At 44.1% G+C, this 24,189-nt stretch overlaps 1 protein-coding gene across 2 annotated transcripts in view; it reads right to left on the bottom strand.

Moving 5' to 3' along the window:
• Positions 1-784, bottom strand: part of ACO1 (aconitase 1) — a 49,106-nt gene extending 48,322 nt beyond the window's left edge. Inside the window, exon 1 of one of the 2 annotated variants that reach the window (XR_012159122.2) lies at positions 641-784. The gene's annotated coding sequence lies outside the window, so the exon portion shown is untranslated. The remainder of the gene's footprint in view (positions 1-640) is intronic. The other variant, XM_073345585.2, reaches the window with a different exon arrangement.
• Positions 785-24,189: the final 23,405 nt, after the last annotated feature.

The raw sequence follows: 24,189 nt of genomic DNA, 5'->3' as shown, positions 1-24,189 counted from the left end.
TTGACTTAAAAACACTGATCCCTGCCAGAGCTGGAGACCAGAGCTCATGTGACCAGCCTTCCCTCCAAGGGGCCTAAGAGTTTTGTCCTCCCTTCTCAAGGGGGCATTACAAGAAAATTCACGAGACTGAAACTCACACAAGGGGCGGGGGTGAGAAAGACGGAAGAGCTCAGCAAGACCAACGCTGCACGCCCCCGGTTATAAAAGCAAAAAGAAACGCTGCTCAGGCTGACAAACAGGGTAGTGCGGGGGGGGACCCCAGGAAGGGAGGAGGAAGGATACAAATTTGCAAAGACTGTCCAGCCAGGGACACCCCCTGCCCGGATCGCCGGGAGAGGAGAGGCCTGTGCAAAACACGAGGGTTCATTTTAACCAGCACACTTCTCTCATCCCCGGCCCTGCGGCGCAAGCAGGAGGCAACCCCCGGGCCCCAGCCAGCGGGTCCAGCCCCCTCTCCCTGCGGGGGGCCCCAGAACTGCAGATGAAAGGCGGGGGGAGAGGGAGAGCCCCGCTGGATCCAATTTAAGCCCGTTTCGGGCAGGAGCCAGCCCGGGTCAGCTGGGGACCCCCAAGGAGCGGATCCTGCGGCCCCCGGAGCAGGCCGGGGGCCGGTTCCGCGAGCGGCCGCGCCCGGACTCACCCGTGCAGCGCGCTGCGGGCCGGCCCGCGGGGACGGGACGGAGAGACGCCCGGCCGGCCGGGGGGAACCTGGGGCAGTAGCCGCCGCCGCCGCCGCCGCCTGCCTCGCTCGCTCCGGCCAGGCTCCTCCCCTGCTGCGAGGGCGGAGGTGTGGGAACCAGCGTCAGCTGCTTGCCCTTGCCAAGGGCTCCCTTCTCCCGCCCGCAGCCAACTCCTGAGCGGCGCCAGACCCCAAGCGTACCCCTCCCAGCGCCTGGGGGGCACAGGCCGGCGGCTTCAAGGTCAGCCTTTCAGGGGGTGTGGGGTCCCGTCCCGTCCCCCCATCCCCCTATTGACATTTACTCTGCAAAGACAGAAGAGGTAGCCCTGGCGAGGAGCAGCCCAGATGATGGTTGGTGTGTGTTGAGAGAGTGCAGACGGGTAAGGGAGTGGGGCAGAGACATCTTACTTTACTGTAATACAAAATTTCAGTGCCCCCTAACCTCCACCCCCCCCCCCCCACACACACTGTATTGTGTGCCACCCCCACTCACACCCAGCAAATTAGAAACACTCCACTGATCTCCCCAGCGACTTGTGTAACACAGGCCATAGGGCTGCACTAGGATTCCTCAGGGGGGACAATCCCAGAAACCATGCAACTAAACAAAAGCAATTCAGGGTGCACTTCTGCACTAACCAAAGGGGGTTCCAGATGAATGGTCTCTCAGCTCTTACACCTCACACAGCCCCTGTTTACCAAAGGGAAATGGCTTAGGCTTTTACCTGCCAACTCACCCAGGTTTTGAAGGCACTTGTGCTCTGAAAACAGGTGTTGCTGATTTGAAGAGGGGCCTTGCACAGGTGTTGCTGGAAGCCCAATTTGGCCTTCAGAACCTTTCTTTTGAGTGACCACACATGAGAAAGATAGCCACCACCACCCCTCACACACACACAGCTTAACTTGGAGCCCAGGGTGAGTTTGCAAGGCTGGCTCTTGGAAAACACATCTTGTTACCTACAAGCTGGTCAAATTTAATGTCACAATGCCATTACCATAGAGTCACTTTCTAGGATACAGCCACCTGATCACACAGAATGTGCTATGAGTGGGGCCAACTTCAGGTTGCTCTGGGAACCTTAACCTTCAGTTTTCTGACTTTATAAGTTGGTTGTTTGCCATTTGGCCCCTATGCTGGCAAACTCTGGTGCTCATGTCCTGTCCTGTCAAGCTCTGTGTGGGGTGCAGTGGGCCTCTAGCACATAAACAGCTAAAGGATCAGGGCCTTATTCTCCATTTTTAAAAATAGCCCCTCACCCCATTAACTTTTTTTTCTGTCTTAAACTTGTGGATCAAATTCTGCAGTCCTTACTCACACAGATCTCCCACTGACTTCCATGGAAGCTTTGCCTGAGGAGGTACAGTACAGCCAGTCCCTATGTTTACTAAAATCATTTCTTTACTTGAACATTGCTATGATACCGATGGTGTTTTACCCCCTTCAGATTATGCAGTGTATATTGGGGCCTGATTTTCCAGACTCTCATACTTGTGAGTGACATTATGTATGAGCAGAGTCCCACTGAACTTGATAGAACTACCCACAAGAATAGATTTTCTCACATATGGAAGTGTTTGCAGAATCAGGCTGACAGGGTGTGTGGTTAGTTCATGAGGAATTTTACACACAGCAAGTGTATATTTTGTTTTTATAGCTAAATAGATGGCAATATTTCTGAGACCCATTTTTGGTTCTATTTTTACAAATTTATCCAACGTCCACACAGGCTTTAAGCACGTGACTGCACATGACTGTTTACAGTTAGCATAGAGTTACAATTTATGGGTTTGAGTGTGCAAACCCTCATGCTAAGGAACAGTCCTGTTGATTTCAGTGAGATCATTCATATGAATAAGGACCATCCACATGATTAAGCTTTTCAGGATCTAGCCCTGCTTCTGTTCTGTAGATGAGGGTAAGAAGTAATGCCTTAATAAACACTGCAAAATGGCTCCGGTGCTGGTGACAGGAGAAGCTGGAGAATTCCCTAGACCCTTTAGAACTTTTCTCAAAATCCCAGGTGCTTCATGTATCATCAAGAGCATTTTAGTTGTTCATGGATTTTGTTGATTTTGCCAATAATAAAACATCTGTAACTTCATAATAAGATAATCATTCCAATATGTGCATCACACAGTGATTATTTAGTTAATATTAAGATCAACAGTGCTGCGAAATAAATAACTTTGGAACACCCCTTTTTCTAGAAAACATGGTGCCCTCCCACTCCTTCAGTCCTGCCAGAATACAAATTCCATATAAGTCAATAAGCCTATAGATTTCTAGACCCAATAAATAATAATCCTTAACTCATACATAAGGCTTCCTCTATAGGTCTCAAAGCACTTTACAAAAGAAGGTAAGCACTGTTAGCATTAAAGAGGAGACAGAAGCAGAGAGAGGTGAAGTGATTTTCCTAAGGTCAAACAGAAGTCAGTGGCAGAGGTGGGAATGGAATCCATATGTGCTGACTCATGGTCCAGTGCTCTATCCCTTAGACCCCACTACCAGCCTTCTTTTGCCATTAGACATCTCCAAAGCACTTTGTCAGGCTAGAAATATGGCCAGTGCTTGCCAGCGATTCCATCTGCAAAGCCTTATTTTCACAAGTCTTTCTCTGAAAAAAGAAGAAATTCCTAACTTTCTACCATATGATACATTAACAAAGGGGTGCCCGAGCAGTTGTATTTGTGTTATATATACTATATGTATTGTATATATTTTTAGTCTCATGGAAAACCACTTGTCTTGGTTTTATATGTTCAGCAGCAGGACAAAAACGGTTTTGGAAGGATGGGGTCAAAAGATAAGGTTTACCCGGAGGACCACTGTTAAGGGTGTGTGTATGCAGTGCTGTTGTAACCATGTGGTCCCAGCATATTAGAGAGACACGGTGGGTGAGGGAATATCTTTTATTGGACTAACTTCTGTTGGTGAGAGAGACAAGCTTTCGAGCTTACACAGAGCTCTTCTTCAGGTGTGTGTGTGGTAATTTTGGTCTATCAGACTTGACTGTTCTTTCAATGGGTCTAATTTATGGGATTTGGATTCTCCCATTTCAAGTGGTGGTGGTTTGGGTCTCATGGATACCCCCCCGGTACAAAGCGGATGGTGGGAGGTTGCCTCTGTGATGCTGCAGAATCCACTGCCCCCCCCCATGCACGGGAAGGGGATAGGGTTGGAACCAGGGTGTCACGGTTCCTCCCCCACTCTGAACTCTAGGGTACAGATGTGGGGACCTGCATGAAAAACCTCCTAAGCTTATCTTTACCAGCTTAGGTCAAAACTTCCCCAAGGTACAAAATATTACACCTTGGACTGGCCGCTACCACCACCAAACTAATACTGGTTACTGGGGAAGAGCTGTTTGGACGCGTCCTTCCCCCCAAAATACTTCCCAAAACCTTGCACCCCACTTCCTGGACAAGGTTTGGTAAAAAGCCTCACCAATTTGCCTAGGTGACTACAGACCCAGACCCTTGGATCTTAAGAACAATGAACAATCCTCCCAACACTTGCACCCCCCCTTTCCTGGGAAATGTTGGATAAAAAGCCTCACCAATTTGCATAGGTGACCACAGACCCAAACCCTTGGATCTGAGAACAATGAAAAAGCATTCAGTGTTTTACAAGAAGACTTTTAATAAAAAATAGAAGTAAATAGAAATAAAGAAATCCCCCCTGTAAAATCAGGATGGTAGATATCTTACAGGGTAATTAGATTCATAGATTCATAGATTCATAGATATTTAGGTCAGAAGGGACCATTATGATCATCTAGTCTGACCTCCTGCACAATGCAGGCCACAGAATTTCACCCACCACTCCTAAAAAAGACCTCACACCTATATCTGTGCTATTGAAGTCCTCAAATTGTAGTTTGAAGACCTCAAGGAGCAGAGAATCCTCCAGCAAGTGACCCGTGCCCCATGCTACAGAGGAAGGCGAAAAACCTCCAGGGCCTTCCAATCTGCCCTGGAGGAAAATTCCTTCCCGACCCCAAATATGGCGATCAGCTAAACCCTGAGCATATGGGCAAGATTCATCAGCCAGATACTACAGAAAATTCTTTCCCGGGTAACTTGGATCTTACCCCATCTAAAAACCCATCACAGGCCATTGGGCCTATTTACCATGAATATTTAATTACCAAAACCATGTTATCCCATCATACCATCTCCTCCATAAACTTATCGAGTTTAATCTTAAAGCAAGATAGATCTTTTGCCCCCACTACTTCCCTCGGAAGGCTATTCCAAAACTTCACTCCTCTGATGGTTAGAAACCTTCGTCTAATTTCTAATCTAAATTTCCTAGTGGCCAGTTTTTGAATTAGATTCAAAAACATAGAGAACCCCTCTAGGCAAAACCTTAAGTTACAAAAAAGATACACAGACAGAAATAGTTATTCTATTCAGCACAATTCTTTTCTCAGCCATTTAAAGAAATCATAATCTAACACATACCTAGCTAGATTACTTACTAAAAGTTCTAAGACTCCATTCCTGTTCTGTCCCCGGCCAAGACGACTACAGACAGACACAGACCCTTTGTTTCTCTCCCTCCTCCCAGCTTTTGAAAGTATCTTGTCTCCTCATTGGTCATTTTGGTCAGGTGCCAGCGAGGTTACCTTTAGCTTCTTAACCCTTTACAGGTGAGAGGAGCTTTCCCCTGGCCAGGAGGGATTTCAAAGGGGTTTACCCTTCCCTTTATATTTATGACACAGGGCATGCACATTCCTCCGTCAAGTGCCACAGACACGCCCCACTAATGCTATTACAGCCCCAGCCCAGGTGGTGCTTGCAGCAGAGAGGTCAAGTATTAACTGGGCACGGAGAATAATGCAGCCCTCACCCCTCATTCACAGTAGCAGGGTCAAGTTTGTACTAATGCAGCTCACTGTCTGTTGCACAGGTAGGTACAAGGTGTGATTTGGCAACGGTGCTAATCCCTCACCTTTCATCAGCAGAAGAGTCACCCGGTGTCTGGAAGTAAGGGTTGCATTGAAATGGTGCCTGGCTTTAGGGTTCGGTTATGGGGACCACCAGCCATTAACCTGGGAAGTGCTGAGGCAAGTCACATGTTGTGCTGATGCAGGGACACAGGCCATAGTTCTGCTAGCCAGAACAGATACAAAAAGAGTAGGGTGACTTTCTCCTTGCCATGATGGGACCCCAGAGCCTGTAATTTCCTGTTTTCTGTTTTTGTTTTTAATAACACTTCACAAAAGATAAAATCCAATGAAATCCATGTCAAGCTTTCCTCCTCTCCTCAGTGTTTGGAAATTCACTAGCAAGTGCTATTGAGAAAGCCCCTGCTCTGCACTCAAGTCCAGGAGAGAATGCCCTGTCAGGCTACTCATCACCTGATATCCTGAAAGCCTATTGGATTGTGTCACTGTATCTACCCACTCCCTATCCTCCCCATACCCAATGTGACTTGTGATTTTGCACAATCATTTCTGTGATCAAAGGTTCAATCCTGTGCGCACTTAGTCATGTGACTTGTCCTTACCCAACCACGTAGTTCTGTTGTATGCAAGTTCACGCCGTAAATCACTGCCCTCGATATGAGAGAATGTTCAGATCGGAAGTTTAACTGGAAGCTCACCAATGAACTCATGTTTAAGCCTTAGTTTCAGAGTAGCAGCCGTGTTAGTCTGTATTCGCAAAAAGAAAAGGAGGACTAGTGGCACCTTAGATTAGTTCATCTCTAAGGTGCCACAGGTACTCCTGTTCTTTAAGCCTTAGTGTTACTCATCCGCTTCCTGCCCCGTGTTGCATACGGTTTGGAAATGTTGCCATGCAACTGCTACCCAAGTCTTAAAGCAAAGAGCATCTGACAAAAAGGTAGTTAGAAATATAAAAGTGGGCAAAAGTTATGATAATATTTAATGTTTGCTGCTTTTCTGACTGAAAGATCTTTTATTAAACTGATCGTACATCCCTTAAAAGAAACTATTGGGGGTGGCAGAGTTTGGGGAAAGAGACTGTCATTTCTCTCTGATTTAAGCATTCGTTTTTGTTTTTCTTCCTTTGAGCAAACATGGGTTTAAATGACTTGCTTTTAAAAACAAACAAAAGCAAAGTAAGGAATCATTTACATCATTATGGGTATATTTATACACAATTAGCAATGATGTTGAAAGAAACAATTGAGTTTTGCCCTCTGGTGGTCAAATTGGTATAGTACAACAGGCAGTGAAGGCTCAATGCAGGAGAAAGGGCATCTTACTATTTATTTGTATTGTGGTAGCACCTAAGAGCCCCAGTCATGGACCAGCGCCCCATTGTGCTTTATAATATAACATTTTGTATGTCTATAGCACCTGCATCCATAGATCTCAAAGCCTTTTAGAAACATGAATAGCTTTTAGGCTTACAAACCCCTGTGAAACAGGAATGACAGCTCTTATTTTACAAACTAGGGAGGCAAAGCAAGGTGCACAAGACAAAGTAACGAGTCTGCGGCAGAGCCAGGAAGAGATACCAGGCATCCTGGCTGTCAGGCCTGTGCTTTAACTGAAGGCCATCCTGTCTTGCACTTACTGCTCTTACAGAATTTTCTGGATAAGGAAGAAGACGGTCCTTAAAGCCTCCCATCTCTGAGTGGCTCCTAACCTCCATGTTTAAGGAAGCAGGAGAGATCTAAAATCTGCAAAGGGAAGGTAGCCTGTTCCTACTGAGATCAATGGGACAACTCGTGTAATGACAAAGGAATGATGGGGGGAGAGATAGCTCAGTGGTTTGAGCATTGGCCTGCTAAAGCCAGGGCTGTGAGTTCAATCCTTGAGGGGCCATTTAGGGATTTCGGGATTGGTCCTGCTTTGAGCAGGGGGTTGGACTAGATGACCTCCTGAAGTCCCTTCCAACCCTGATATTCTATGAATTCCCATCTGCCCCCTGAAGTCAGTTTCAGTCCCCTTTACATTGCTGGTGTGGTGTAAAAGGGACTTAATCTGGACTAAAATATGGTGTATGGTATTTATAAAAAGAGACACATTAGAAAAGCATTAGCTGTTTGAACTGTTAGTTTGTAAACAACATGTAATGTTGTACTAGCCTGTACATGTGAACAACTGCCTTCTGCTGGACCAGTACTGTTATTATACAGTGCCTAGAGCAGGGATCTCAAACTCAAATCACCACGAGGACTAGTACATTGTCCCAAGGGCCACATCACTGAAACCTTTTCATAAAACAATACAAAAGTATAGTCAAAAATGAAGAGTAATATAGTATGGTATTAAAAGTCAGTGTATTAACTTTTTTAAAACTCCTGAATCTTTTTTAAAAATCCTGACTCTCAGGATTTGCTATATGGTCAGTATTTAAAAAAACAAAGCAAAACATAATAAAACAACAACTGGAAGACCTTTATAGCCTATAGGATTTCTATTTAAGTATGTACAATAGAGTACCTGAATTTGAACGTATCTTATTGAAGAGGCTGAAGACAAGGGGTTAATTTATGCCAATGCATAAATTTAAGCTCAGTTAATAAAAATCTTAGTCTGTTTGCAGACAATTCACAAACAGGAAGAAGGCTATAATGACCGAATAGTTCACCCGACTCTGCTGTCAAACAAGCACCTTCTCCTGTTATAATGAGAGATTAAAGGTCCCTCCCTCTGCCCCCAGCCGCGCCCCCACTCCACCTCTTCCATGAGGCCCCACCCCTGCCCTGCCTGTTCCCACCTCCCATTCCAACTCCTTCCCCAAAGGCCCCGCCCCAACTCCACCCCTTCCCTGCCCCTATTCCAACCTCTTCCCCAAATCCCCGTCCTCCAGAATTTGGTTTACATACCCTATTATTTTAAAAAAAAAATTCTAACCAAGCTTCTCTTCAGCTGTAAAGCCATGAATTTGGAAGCAGAAAGTCAGGAGTTTTATCCCTCAGACACTCAGGGTATAGCTCAAGTAGTGTCTGTGCATGCATGCCACCCCAGGATCATTCCAAAGACACAGTTAGGACGAAGCTACTCCATCCTCATATGCTTCGAAAACCTGCATATGGAAGCTCTGATGAGAACTAAAAAGATTCCAATAATCTTAATGGTACTTTGTTCAATGTTGCTATTTGATCAGTTAACCCCTTTTCGAAAGAGACTGCTTTTAACAAATGTCACATTTTTATACACTTGATCTTTCCTTTTTCTAACTTTGCATTTTTATAATAATAATTCGTATTATTATTATTATGAACCCTGGTATGAGCTCCAAATAGGTCTGCCTGAACAGAGCTCAATGCAGCATCCAGAGCTAAGGCTCTCATCCTGCAAAGTATAAGGCTCCCGTCCCACAAACGGGTATGCATGTGCTTAAGTGTTTATAGTGTTGGTGCTTTATTCACAGGCTTAACTTTACATACTGAATGGTCCTTTAACTAAAGGTAAGCACATGAGCAAGTCTTTGCAGGATCGGGACCTACCTCTGCAAACTTCTGACTTTGAAATGCTGTGCATTGAGTCAGACTGATTTATGTAATATTAGTGTTTCCCTTTTCCATCAAAAGGGGTGGATAAATTATATACCCTATGTTTGGAAGAGTAGAGTTTGTAAGACTTTGAAACAAGACTCTTGCAACACCTGTGCCTTTGAAAAACTGTTGCAATATAATGTCCACAATAGCATTTCAAAACAAATGAAAAGGAATTATATTCTGTCCAAGTGAGTTACTAACTTGAGTGGATGGAAAGCAGCTGACTTTACAGAGGGATAAGTAGGCTTCGGGGTTTCTGGAGTCCTCCCACTTGCAATCAGTTTTACAAGAGCAAAAGCCTATGCACATCAGTCAATACTATTAAGTCGGACTAGATAGATCCGGGTTTGGTGAGTCTCAACCGTGTTCTATTAAATTCTGTCACTTCCAGTTACACATTTCTGATTTTATTCTGGTTTAAACCAGAAGTTGCTTCACTTAAAGAAATAAATAAAAGGGAAGGATAGGGAAAAGCTTCTTACATATATAGAAAGGAGATAGAATAGTATCCTCAATTTAATGTATAGTATTTACACAGCTTGCTTACAGCTTACTACATTTGGGATCACACACACATACACCTCTCCAGGTCTCTATTGATGAAAATCAGCACCATAAGGACCTGACCCTCACAGGTATTTAGGCACTTAACTCCTATTGATATCAATGGAAATTAGGTGCCTAAATGCATCTGAGGATCTGGGCCTAAAAGATCAGAATATTTCTTCAATCTAAGCATAAGTAGATGAGGTTGTGTGTGTACAAGGGGAGAAATAAACATACCAGTTTCCAAATTCCTGGTGCCCTTTCTTATGAAACAAACTTTCAGACGTCAGAGTTACTCCCTAAATTAAGAGGGCAAAAACAAACTTTATATCTATCTTATCTAATTATGTACACTTGAAACCTCCCTATTGTTAGGCCTTGATTCAGCAAAGTGCCCAGGTCCCTTTAACTATGTATCTTAAGCATGTGCTTAAAGTTAAGCAAGTGCCTAAGTGATTTACTTATTTGGAGTATGAAAAGGAAAGCTAGTTGGCCCTGCCAATTCTCTGAGCACGGAACTCTGACTGACTTCCATGTGAATGTCTTGCAGGTTGAGTCTCTGGGACAGATTCTCAGCTGATGTAAATTGTTATGGCTTCACTGAAGTCTAGGGAATTATGACCATTTATGCCAGCTGAGAATCTGTCCCTGTATTTCAAAATAATCTTCCCCTGCAGAAAAGTATTAAAGCAAAATATAAATCCAATGAATAAACGAAACATCATTATTGTAGGGACTAGAAGCAACTGTGATAGATGTTTAAGTCTCTCACTTATGGGACTTATTGCAGAAAAGCTGTAGGACATTAAAACTGATTAAATTATAGTGGACACAAGAGTGATTTAAAAATAATTGTGGACATATTTAGGTAAAATGAAGGTCAGTTTGCAAGCAGTTTAAATAAGATTACTTTAAAAACAAATGTGATTTTATACCACAAATGAGTAGCTTGAAAATAGCCATCATGAGAAATGTATTGGGAATAAAACTAGGTTGGAAATAATCGGGAATTGGAGGTAAAAACCAAGTTGTATTGAAAGGGAAGATGGGAATTATGAGTAAGTAAGATGAACAGAAAACCGTATAAAAGCAGTCAGAGTTGAATCACTTTATTAAAATGTTTAAAAAAAAACTGCGGGCAGAATCTGCTGAAAATTCATTGAATACATCACCTGCCAGAAATGTTGGAAAACTTGCTGAATAATCATCAAATGTTAAGTTGTCTTTTGGTTGACAACTAAGGATGCACAGAAAGACATGACCAGATTCTCTTCAGTGTAGCTCCACAGATGTCAGTGAAGCTATGCTGATTTACATCAGCTGAGGATCATGTCTAGGAAGTTTCACTGGTTTATTGGTCGACTCCTCCACTTCCTGTCTGATACACTGGTGTGACATCCCTCGTGCCCTGGTGCGGGGAACTTCTTGCAAGAGGGGCTTACCAATACTGTAGCAGCTGAACTGCAGCTGTTCCTAAGTTTGGAGCCAGAGGGCAGACAGGAGCACCCCTTTCTTCACTCCTTGCATTGAGTTTGGAGGCAATGAAAACGTGAGGGGCTTGCACTGACTTTAGAGGGGGCTGGACTGGGCCCAGAGTGAGGGTTATGCAAGAAACATTCCTTCTGAGTTATTCTGAGTGTCAGTATGTCATTTGAATACAGCGGTTAAGATCGTACTCCAACAGCTAATAAAGGTTACTGAAACAGCAAAAGAAAATGTTTCACTTAGAGGGCTACCAGCTAAAGGTAGCTTTAACCCATCTGTCTCTGTGAATTTATGTGCCTATTTAAGCCTTGATGGTAAATTACCATTTTTCCCCTGAGGCAACTCCAAAATTTACAAAAGGGCAGGGTAGAAATTGGCAAATGCAAAGGCAGTTCAAAAGCCAGGAGTTCTCATCCTCTCTCTTTCTTTTTCCTTCCTACTCTCATCACATTTATGTGGGAAATTTTTTTTATCCAGAAGGAAATCCCACTAATTTCCCCAAAGTGTGAGAGTGACGGAACAATACATTCCCATCCTGAAATCAATCATTTTACACCTATCCCAAAACCAAACAAGTATTTTTAATTGGCAGCTTTAAAGAACAGCTGGCACATTATGGAAAACAATGAAAACCATTCCCCTTGGAAAGAGTTGTGCATTTTATATGCCTATACACAAAGAAACATTGAGGTTGCAAAGCTAAGTACTGACAATACCACCCCTCGCACAACTTTAACTCTGCTCCTTGCATGTGTGCACTACGACACAGTCTTTAATTACCTGGAATGATAGGTCAAACATCTTCCATCAAATCTGTATATCAGTGGAAAACTAGATTTTCAGTTAGATTCATTTTTTCACAGAGTCTGCTTTTTGTGGAAAATTTTGACATTTCCAAAACACATACTTCTCCCCCACCCCCAAACAAAACGAAACCCTGGACATGTGAAAACTGAAATAGTTCATGCAGAAACATAAATAACTTGATTCAAAATAGCACTACAGTGTCCCACAGCAGATGTAGTTCAGGAACCTTATGCCTCCATTCTCCTATGTGGGATGGGCTGTCTGGCTGGACTACATCTCCCATGACACACTGTGGTCCGGGTCTCCTATGACATACCCCCTCCCCTCACAAAAGGGGAGAAAGTGGTGCATTATGGGGGAGATGTTGCTCTAATGATCACACAGTAAAGTATTCACAAGACCTCACCTCACTGGCCACACAGGCTGGAAGGTGCACAGAGAATGAGGTTCATTTTTTTAAAATCCTCACTGTCTCTTTCACATCTTCCAATGCAAGGACTGATTCTATCATCCTTACTCACGCTGAGTAGTTGCATACCCCGTGGTTAGTCCCAGTAACATTGCTCTGCAGGGGTCAAGGTGGTAATGCCATTATAAACCCCTGTTTTGGTCCCCTAACAACCATTCCTCATTCACCTTCAAACCTGCACACTGAATGAGGAAGTGTCCTTCAGAAAAGTTGTGTGATCATGTGATTATTGCATTGTGACGGATATATACCAGGGGGCTAAGCGAGCAATCTGAACGTTGACATTTCCAGATACCAAAGAACTCCAAATCTGGAAATGTCGAAGTTTAAGTTGCCAGCTCAGCCCCCTTGTATATAAGAAAAATACTAAAGCAAATACATTCCCCCATGCAGCTCTAACTGCTAGACCACATCAGAACACTTGGACATGTATAACAAGCAGACTCAGTGAAGTCAGAACTCCTTAACTGCCATGCCTCATTGCACGCCAATTTTATATACTGCCTGGAATGAGGCAGGGCTCAACATGAGCATTTTAGGGATGTGAATTTCAAAAGTGCCCAGCTTTGGCCTAATATTGCTCCCTTTGACCTTAATGAGAGTTTTACCATTGACTTTCATGGAAGCAGAGCTAGGCTTATGATGAGCTCTCTAGAAAATCCCACCCTAGGAATCTAAACTCTAAACCCAAACATAACATTAACCCACTGAAGATGATTACATTGTTTCATCATTGAATTATGAATAAACTGCGAAGCCTTAAAAACTGAGCAGTCGTTCTTTGATCTTTAGAAAACTTGTTAATGAACAGTCTCAAAAGTGCATTCAAATATTTGCTGGCAATCTGAATTTCTCAAACCTTCAGTGATTTGTGTTTGAAAGGGCTTCAAATAAACAGGCGAGAGAGCAGAAGTCTGTTGGGGAGAGTAAACAGAACTTTTTATAACCTAAATAAAGTTATTTTAGTTTGTTTTAATGACTAGACAGAGTCATTTTAAAAAGTATCCACTAGAACAGCTGGACCATGAAGAAGAGGTTAAACAGAAAACCAGCGGACCCTTAAAAATAGACATTTTGCACTTCAATAAGGACATTTTTTCCTAATAGCTAATCCTAGATATTTATGCTGTCCTGTACTTGAGTTGATGTAATGAAATACATAGAGCTAGATTCTGCCATGCTTACAGTGAGTAGTACCTTACTCTTTGATTAGTCCTAATGGCATTACTAAGCTTGAATAAGGACATCAGAATTCAGCCCATAGAGAACATTAAAGTTAATTGGCTCAATCATGAGTGGTGCCAAACTCACAGGCATGCAGCCAAGAAAGGGGAAGAGGTAAAGGTGTCTGGCTCCAAGCCAGTTTCCTACGGCTGGTGATCCTGGGGCCTGGCACAAATTAGATCTTATGGCAGCTGGAGGGTTCTCCTTAGGTGCCATTCCACTGGCCCAATGTCACTACAGCACAGCGTGTTTCAGCCACTCTCCCTGCCATCCCCCTCCAATGCCAGAACATACCTACATGGGAGAGTGAGGGAGGAATGGGTAGCATGAAAAGTTGCCTACAGCTGCAATATAACACCAAGGGATTCCCTTATGACAGGAGACTCCTTAGCTTCCCCTTTAAGGCAGATTCAAAACCCCTTAGCATTGTGATACAACCTGGCCTGGGGATCTGCCCCAATGAGACTATCTAGGATGTTAGAAAGGTTTCAGAGTAACAGCCATGTTTGTCTGTATTCGCAAAAAGAAAAGGAGTACTTGTGGCACCTTAGAGACTAACCAATTTATTTGAGCATAAGCTTTCGTGAGCTACAGCTCACTTCATCGGATGCATACTGTGGAAAGTGTAGAAGATCTTTTTATATACACACAAAGCATGAAAAAATACCTCCTCCCACCCCACTCTCCTGCTGGTAATAGCTTATCTAAAGTGATCATTCTCCTTACAATGTGTATGATAATCAAGGTGGGCCATTTCCAGCACAAATCCAGGGTTTAACAAGAACGTCTGAGGAGGGTGGGGGGTAGGAAAAAACAAGGAGAAATAGGTTACCTTGCGTAATGACTTAGGCTTGAATAGAGCCTGGGAGTGGCTAAGTTAATTGTATCCAATTTGCAAATGAATTCCAATTCAACAGTTTCTCTCTGGAGTCTGGATTTGAAGTTTTTTTGTTGTAATATAGCAACTTTCATGTCTGTAATCGCATGACCAGAGAGATTGAAGTGTTCTACGACTGGTTTATGAATGTTATAATTCTTGACATCTGATTTGTCTCCATTTATTCTTTTACGTAGAGTCTGTCCAGTTTGACCAATGTACATGGCAGAGGGGCATTGCTGGCACATGATGGCATATATCACATTGGTGGATGTGCAGGTGAACGAGCCTCTGATAGTGTGGCTGATGTTATTAGGCCCTGTGATGATGTCCCCTGAATAGATATGTGGGCAACGGGCTTTGTTGCAAGGATAGGTTCCTGGGTTAGTGGTTCTGTTGTGTGGTATGTGGTTGGTGGTGAGTATTTGCTTCAGGTTGGGGGGCTGTCTGTAGGCAAGGACTGGCCTGTCTCCCAAGATTTGTGAGAGCGTTGGGTCATCCTTCAGGATAGGTTGTAGATCCTTAATAATGCGTTGGAGGGGTTTTAGTTGGGGGCTGAAGGTGACGGCTAGTGGCGTTCTGTTATTTTCTTTGTTAGGCCTGTCCTGTAGTAGGTGACTTCTGGGAACTCTTCTGGCTCTATCAATCTGTTTCTATCAATCTGTGATATATGCCATCATGTGCCAGCAAGTACTCCTTTTCTTTTTAGGATGTTAGAAAGAATCATGTTTATAAGGTACATTCTGATGGCCAGGATCACTGCGCTGTCTGCAAAGTGATGGGCAGAAACCTATCCAACTGCTCTGATTCTTGTGATACTGGCACAAAGCCTTTGAATTACTGCTTCAAAGAATTCATTTCTTTTTACAGGCGTGCTTGAGGGGGCTTAGAGAACTGCCTTTGGGCCAAGCCATGGGGATATTTTATTGTCTAGTATAAAGGGAATATTCCATGTGCAGCTGTTGAATATTCCATTTGTCAGGAGTGAGGTAGCACAAGTAACCTGTGCCACCTTCTCTTCACAGTCATTTGCTCTGTGCACATGGGGTAACGTTTACTTCTATTGATCTACATTGATGGCTTTATGCTGCAGCGTGTCATGGTTCTACTTCCAGGCTTATTGCCTGATGCCTGGCGTCTTGTACGCTTATTTACATCTCAGCAAAGTGGGTGTGAAATGGGCCTGCTCTGATCTGGCAGCATCCGCCCTGCATTCACTTTGTGTGACCTGTGTGACTCTGTGACCTGTGCGAATTGAGCTGGTGATCTCAGTTTATCCCTAGCAGATGGGCATTCACAACGCAAACATCTCTTTCCTGAATAGCATGCATCTGCCATTGATAGGAGTCTCAGGCCAAAGACCGAATGGGTGTAGAGAATGAATTATCCCCTTCTCCGGAGCAGGACTGCGGCACAGTTGCCTGCGCAGTGGGAGGAAACTTGCAGTGCCACACGTGTAAATACAAAGAGGGCTGTAATGAAATAAAAAGAGCAGCGTCCAGAAGACACCTGTTCATGTTCCAGTGCGACTGTATCACTCCCCTCAACAGATTTGTAAGTTACTTTTTGACATAATGCACAAGGCTTCGATTATGGTAAGCGGTAGAATATACCAGCAGTAAGTATCGCGTAAGCTAAAATTCTGCAGGTGCTTTCAGCCTATGGGAAATGGCAAGCTAATGTTTTACAGGCTGCAAGACAGCCGTTATGATACCCATTCTGCTTCCAAGGTCGGGCCCTGCTCGTAGTCTGCACAGGACTCTAGCTTTGCTGGAGAACAGAGAACAAGAGTAAGAGTCCCCACCCTCGGCACACAGCACAGCCCTCATCTGCTCTTGTACCCCTGCCAATTTCCGGTGACCAAGTAAGGCCAGATTAAATACTATCGTCCTTTGCCTAGGGCCACAGCTCCTGAACTAATGGGATCAGCTTTAGAATCTCCGTTTTAAAACAAATGATGTTTGCAGCCCTTATGCTTGCAGAGAGAACTTTGGAAGAGTAAGAGAAATGTAACAATTTCAATGATGGTGGTCAGCAACTGGGACGTGGGCATTCTGACCTATGGGGTAGCACCAGAGTTTGGCCCAGTAGTGAGAGCCAAGGCCAGGAGTCAAAGCCAAGGGTCAGAGCTGGAGTTAGAAGCTGGGTGAGAGAGCAGGGGTGGAGCAAGGCTAGGAACAAGGTCGGCACAGGAGCAGTTGCAGATACAGAACAGCCAGTGACTTGTTGGTGCTTCTGTTGGGCTTACGTCCATGCCTGCTGGTTCTCTTCATCCAGTCATGGGGTTCTGCTGCATCTCATCTCTGTTCATGAGTCTGCTTGCAGACTCAACAAGCTAGTCCCAGGCTCAGCTGCAGGCCCTCGTTCTTGACAATGTCTGCCTGAGTCAGCAGCCAGCCTGAAACAATTTCTCCGAGAGGTGTGAACTGCCCAATTCATTCCAATCAAGTGTTAACTCTGAAGCCCACTGATCCCAGTGAGGAGACCCTCACTGCTGCCACCCCTCATGGCTCTGCTGCCTGGTAGTGGAAGGGCTCCCTCCCCACAGAATCCTCTGCTCTTGTGGGAGGGAGTGGAATCCTCCTTTATAAGTGCTGAACACCTGCTGTCTGAAAAAAGGCCCCCTGAGCACCCAAAATCACTGCACATTTTAAAAGACAATTAGACCTTGATGCTTAGTCAAGATATTATGAAAATCAGCATTGATCCAGGCTCTATAGCTTTTAAAAACAAATTTGAATAATTTGGTCATTCCAAAATATTTGTTTTTCAAAATACCTGGATTCCATGGTGTTGGTCAGTATTTCTGTCCAGTTTCCTTCACTCACAGTTGCCTGTGTTTCAGACTAAATTGAATCCCCAATTCTGGGATAACTCAAGACACTCTAGGAATTATTTTGGGGACGTTCTATGGCTTGAGTTATACAGGAGGTCAAACAAGATGATCACAATGATTCCTTCTGACTTTGGAATCAACAAATCTCAGATTTCTCAACAGACTTGAAACCAGAGGACTTACTGGATTTTGGAGGTAGAGCAAAAGCCATAATACATAACTGAAGGAAACAGAAGCATAGACCACAAATTCGCAGCACTTTGCAGATTTTATACCTAGTCAGCCATACCCACACTCATTCAAAATTCTGTGTGCGCTATAGGGAAACTCTGGATATTCTCACCCCTAGGGCTAGCTTGGAGCCATGCAATCCATGTTTAGGACCAAAGGCACAGTTCTATTTAAAATAAGCTTTTCCATGCAGCTTAGTGGTTTGGGGTATACCTACATACTGCAATGTGGACACTTACTGCTGCGATGGGTGGGATTCTTCTGGTGCTGCAGTAAATCCATGTCTCTAAGAGGCGGTAGCTGGGTCTATGGAAGAATTCTTCTGTCAACATAATGGTGTCTACACTGGGGCTTAGGTCATCTTAATTTCATAGCACAGGGTGTGACATTTTCCACAGCCCTGAGTGATGTAGTTTGGCCAACCTAACTTTGTAGTATAGGCCAACCCTTACACGACAAGTTTTGCCCAAAGCAGATTAAGATGCTCGAGACCTTGAAACCTGACCCTGTCCAAATAATTCCTGGTTTATTATTGAAATCCTGACAGACCTTCACTTACAGCAGAGGTAGCTGTGCGTGCCTGTAGAATACTCAAGTGGGAATCAAAAGTAAAGAGCCCATCCATCTGATATTTCATGGATTTATTCTTCCTTTCTTTATGCGTGTGCTGGCTTCTGTTGGCATAAATCTTAAGATCTTTCTTGTACAGGTGGCTAGTTTAATTATGTAAAGTAAATCTATTGAAAACAGCTCAATAAACATTAACAAGAAACCTGTATTTCTGCAGTGGGCTCTGGAAACTTTTCTGCAGAGAAGTGCAACATTACATTAGACCATTAGGTGGAGCTATTGTTTCACTCATTATAAAAGAAGGTGCCCTTGCCAGTAGGGAAAACATGGCAAAATACAGCTTCACCATAAACGTGGAAATAGATTTACCTAATAATAGAAGCATGGAAACTGAGTTACTTAGAGGCTTTAACAAAGAAAATGAGCTGAGGATAGGAGCATAATTTAATTCCATACTTCCTTCCCATCCCTCTCTTCTGACACAGATGGGCATGTATATTTTGTACATTGGCTGTAGGTAAATGTAACATGTTTGTCATAAAGCAGAAACCTCTAACATCCTAATTTGTGGACACAAGAAATATATTTTATTAATAGGGTTACTTTGCTAGCACATATTTAGGGTCAATCTGATTTTGATAATGTCTGGATGTTTTTCAGGACACAGTTGAAAGTGTGCTACTACTCCCTTAACAGCTCTCTAAAGTAAGTTATCAGCATGGATTTGAAAGCAGGAATCTGCTTCTTTTCACAGGTATTCCTTCCTGAGAGCTTCCAGGCATTATGATGCTTCTGCATTGCAAATGTACTGAGTCCTTGAAAATTTATTCACTTTCAGTGACTTCCACTGTATGAAGATTCTTTTCACCCCATTCAGTTTGAGGAAAATTATGTTAAGAAGATTTTACAGTACACTTCTCTTGCAGCTGGTGTCATGTTTGCATAGAAACCCTCCCACCAACCCGCAACTGCTTCCTACTCCACAATCTCTCCAGTACCACCTCGCCTCTGGTAGTCCTTTTCCCTTTTAGCCTATACACTCAGTATTAAATGGGATATTTCTATCCTGGCATATTTTGCATGTTCCCGTCCTCATGCAGAAAATCATGCAAATGAGTGTCAAGCAGTATGTGAACGTCCAGCATTCATCAGAGTCACACTACCCTGAAGTCAGAACCTGGGCACTAAGCATAGACATCAAAGCTATTCTGATCCAGTTTGTTCAAATGTTATCCTCTGTGTGATGTCCACATCACTGACAGGTAGAAAAAAAGCAGCCCAGCTGGACTGTCAGAAGAGGAGCCAGTGTCTGAGATTATATTTGAAAGGAAACCCAGAAGGTAGCCATGGGCTCGTAATCAATGGTTTGTCCATTAATCTCCTGCTAACCCTCCCACCACTGACAGACAATAAGGCAATATGTTCAGACCAATGCAGCCAACCTCACAGCAGTCTTCAATCCACTGGATTTTATTGCCAACTACTGGGAGCTATTGTGTAAGGCTCCCCCCCTTCTCCCTCACACCTGAAACACAAAATACAGAGGGGGAGGGGGACACAAAGGAAGGGTCTAAAGATGGCTGCTTGTGATTGGCAGTTGGCCAAATTCACCCTCAGATTGACTCCATTAAATCTGTCGGGCCAGATCTTCAGCGGACATAAATCAGCAGAGCTCCCGTGTCTCCACTGCCGTATACGGCAGTGGAAGATCTGGGCCAGGAGCGTTACACCACGGAAGAGTCTGTCCTATTTTTTCTTTGGTCTTCTAAGTCATAGGTGTTTATTTTTCTGAAACCTTCCACCCCCCCTTTTGCCCTGTTCTCCCCTCTTTCCCTACAGTTAGCACTACAAAGCCAATATAGCTAAGGAAAAATGAGCTGAATTCTGCCTCATGCATCATCAGCAAAATTGCCTGTTAAATTCTAACTTCAGAATCTTTATTGTTGCTAATGATGTTCAAAGCGGAAAGAACGGCGCTTAATTTTCAATAGGAGGGTGAGATACATTGCTGGCAGTCAGAAATATCTTCTCTTTTGTCAGTAAACTAAGCAGATATGACTCTAGATGATACCTTTAGGATATATTGTAATCTTTCTCCACACATTACTTGTATTTGCATTTACAGACTGTAATTTGCTATGATGTGAAGTGCTTTGCGAGACATTCGTATGAAAGATTTCTACAAAGCAAGCAAACACATGTTTAGCTGAGTTATAAAACTGAACAAATGTGATCTGGAACTCATTGGGGGGAATAAATATGGAATACTCAGATGTCACTTTCTCAATACTTTTTCTAGTTCTAGCTGCACAAAATGTTATGAAATAAAAATATACAGATGAGCTACAGGCTGAGGAAGGGAGAGAGGCAGATTTAATCAAATCCTCAGCTAGTGCAAATTCATACTGTAGCTTCGTAAGAAAACAGCACAATGTTGCTTTACACCAGTGTGACATTCCCCTGGTGTTAACTGGACCAGTGATCTACTAGGTCACTCCAACCCTTGACTCTGGGAGCCAGTCTTACCCTGCTCTGCTGTAAGAACCCCCACTCCTGGGCTGTTCAAGCACAGCCTCTGGCATGTAAACTGCTTAGATTGTGCAACCGAATGACACTAGCCAATATCTCCGGTCCCGGATACAACCCTAGGAACCTCCGTCTTGCAGTGTCCAGTTATGCCTGCTGGACACTGCAAGCTTGCAAGTTCAATTTAACAAAGAAATTTATATGCACCAGGCTTGTTATCCCAAGGGGAGTCTCTGACATGCTTCAAACCAAATGCACTGCTTCAGGTAGAACGAACACATGCATTTGTTAACTACAAAGATAGATTTTAAGTGATTATAAGTCAAATCACAGCAAGTCGGATTTGGTCAAATGAAATAAAAGCAAAACACATTCTAAGCTGATCTTAACACTTTCAGTACCCTTAGAAACATAGATGGTTCTCACCACAGGCTGGCTGGTTGCCCTTCAGCCAGGCTCTCCCCTTCGATCAGCGCTTCAGTCGCTTGGTGGTGATGTCTGTAGATGCAGGTGGAAGAGAGAGAGGAAGAGAAGGGCAAACGTCTCTCCCATTTATCATGTTTTCTTCCCTTTGGCTTTGCCCCCCCCCCCCTTCAGGGTCAGCTGAGCATTACCTCATCGCAGTCCCAAACTGACCCAAGGAAGGGGGGTGACTCACTCGAGAATCCAACAGATTCTTTGTTGCTGTCTAGGCCAATAAATGAGTTTGTTTGTTCCTATGAGGCTGGGCTGGGTTTGTCCCATACATGCCCTGAGAAGGTGTGAACTGCCTCTCTGTTCCTGGAGAGTTTTGTCTGGGCTTGTTTTAAGCCATGAGGACACACTTTCAGCCTCATAACTATGTACATGAAATTACAACCTATAACATTACTATAACACTGCTCAGTGCATCACGAGCCTTCCGAAGACACCCGGCGTGACACTGGATCCTACACAATCATTTTATAAGGATGAACATGGGGGTGTAGGGTGTTCCCACGAGGTACAGAACATCACAACCAGCTACGTATCTGGGCCACTATCTTTATTTATTGTTCCTCGTGTCACTTGAGTTAGCAGAGTGGGAATTAATGAGTTACAATTACTCTGTTCCTCCCCAGACTAGTTAGCACTCGTGGAAATTCAAACAGAGTGTAGGATTAGCACCCCTCCTACACTTTAATGGAAGTGCCTTACTTTTGTTCTTATTGTCCTCCAGCAGTTCAGTATTGGACGTAGGTTGTTCTGTCTGTTCATGCAAAGGATACCAATGCTCCTCAACAAGTGGATGATTTTTGTACACTCTGATTTTGTATCAAAACATAAGACTGGCCATACTGGGTCAGATCAATGGTCCATCTAGCCCAGTATCCTGTCTGACAGGGGTCAGTGCCAGATGCTTCAGAAGGAATGAGCAGAACAGGTCAATACTGAGGGCATGTCTACACTACAGACTTAAGTTGACCTTTGTTAGGTCGACTTACAACCACCACAGTAATTACTGCAATGGCTGATGTCCACACTACCCGCCTTGATCAGCGGTGCACGTCCTCACCAGAAGCCTTTCCACCAACTGAAGAGGGGCAGTGTAGGGACTGAGAGCCAGGGCTCTCCGCTCTGTGCAGCTCCACACCCCCAGAAGGCCAGCGAGTCCCCTAGCTTCTCACCTTCCCACCCCCAGCTGGGAGCAGGGCCCGGGCCAGCGCAGCTGGGTTCTAGCTGCCCAGCTGTCTTGTCAATTTCAGGGCTCCAGCCCTGACTGATCCATCCCGTGTCATCAGGTCCCAGCTTCTGGCAGAGCTTAGAGCATACCGACGTTGCAATCACAGAGTGTGATTGCTTCTCCTGCAGACATATCCTAGCTAGCTTTAGTCGAGTGAACTCAGTTACTGGTAGAAGTGAAGCTGTGCCTAGTCACCCAAGTGATTCCCCAGGGCTCTGGGTAGGCTTGTACAGCCTCTGCTGACGCATGTGTTGCCGTGGTTCTACTGTGCCTGAGCTCGCTAGATCAGAGCCAGCCTGTGTACGTCTATGCAAGCTGTAAGTCGCACCCTGTCGCTGCGGCGCATACAGATGCGTACTATAATGATGGGGAACTCTTCCTTAAAAACGAGATTCTGTCCAGTGGTTTTCATACAGATGTCCCTCATTTCCCTGAAATGCAGGTGTGTACAGAATTTAAGAAGGGGGAGCACAAAAAACAAACTAACAAAACCTCACCCTTTACCTTTCCCCTGTAGGAAGGCCTCCAAACTGACCGTGGCTGGCAGAATGCTTCGCTGTCAAGGAGGCAGGCAGACTCTCTCCCTTTCCCTAGGTCAGGAATGAAGCTGCTTAACCAGGCTTTTACTTCAGAGCCTTGATTCAGAGTTACCAAACAGAAGACAAAGTCTCTGTGGTCCAACTCAGATCTGCCCCCCACAGCAGCCAGCATGTCTTCTAGACCCTTCTTTCTTGCCCAGCCTCCTCTTCCGGTTTATATTCAGCCCCAGTCACAATGCCCCAAGGTATTTTGGCCATAAACTCCCGATTGCCCCTCAGAAAGGTGCTCCACCCTGCCACAAGGTGGTAGCCTTAAGTGAGGTTGTTCTACACAAGAAATAAAGAGAGCACAAGCATGGGGGGGCAAGAGGTAAGATCATGTAAGCTCCGTGTGGAAGCTGAAGCCAGATGGATTCAACTTACAAATAAGGAAGTTAAAAACAAAAGAAAACCCAAACCAGTGAGGGTGATTTACCATCGGAACAAACTACTCAGGGGAGTGAGGAGTTGAAGAATACAAGACTGGATGGCTTTCAGTAGACATGCTTTAGCTAGACACAAGTTATTGGGCTCAATGCAGGGGTAAGTGGGTGAAATTTTCTGGCCTGTGTTATACAGGAGGTCAGACTAGATGTTCTAATAGTCCCTTTGGCCTTAAAATCCGTGAATCAAGATAAGAACAAAAGGAGTAAAAGGAGGATTGTTAAAGACGAAGTAACTGAGGGGAAGGGAACACAAAGAGGGTAAACTGAAGAGAAACATAAAAAAGAAGAAAAAAACCCAAACATTAAGGAGGGGGAGATTAAAGAAGAGAAAAAATGAAAAAGAAAATTAGAGCGACTCAAAACCCACTGAAGTCAGTTGAAAGACTTCCATTGATTTCAAAGGGCTTTGGATCTGGCCCTTAAACAATCAGAATTGAGACCTTTTTGAGATATTAGAATTTTTAAAAACATTTAGAAAGGTAGTTTGCAAAATTTTTAAACTGGCGTGCCTACAATTAATGGCAGTTGTGGGTGCTCAGCACTTCTGGAAATCCAGCTACTTAGTTAGGTGAAAACTGTGGTCACTGTCTCAGCATTTGAGGTCTACCTAAAAATTAAAGTCAAGGAGCAACTGTAATACTGACAAACCCCGGTCATCGGCAGGCAGGATTGAACCTGGGAGCCTCTGGAGCTAAACACATGAGCCTCCACTGCATGAGCTAAAAGCCACA

Source organism: Lepidochelys kempii, chromosome 5, assembly GCF_965140285.1.
Source record: "Lepidochelys kempii isolate rLepKem1 chromosome 5, rLepKem1.hap1, whole genome shotgun sequence".
Classification (NCBI taxonomy): domain Eukaryota; kingdom Metazoa; phylum Chordata; order Testudines; family Cheloniidae; genus Lepidochelys; species Lepidochelys kempii.
Note: the sequence above shows the minus strand (reverse complement) of the source record. Positions and strands in the feature narration are given on the sequence as shown.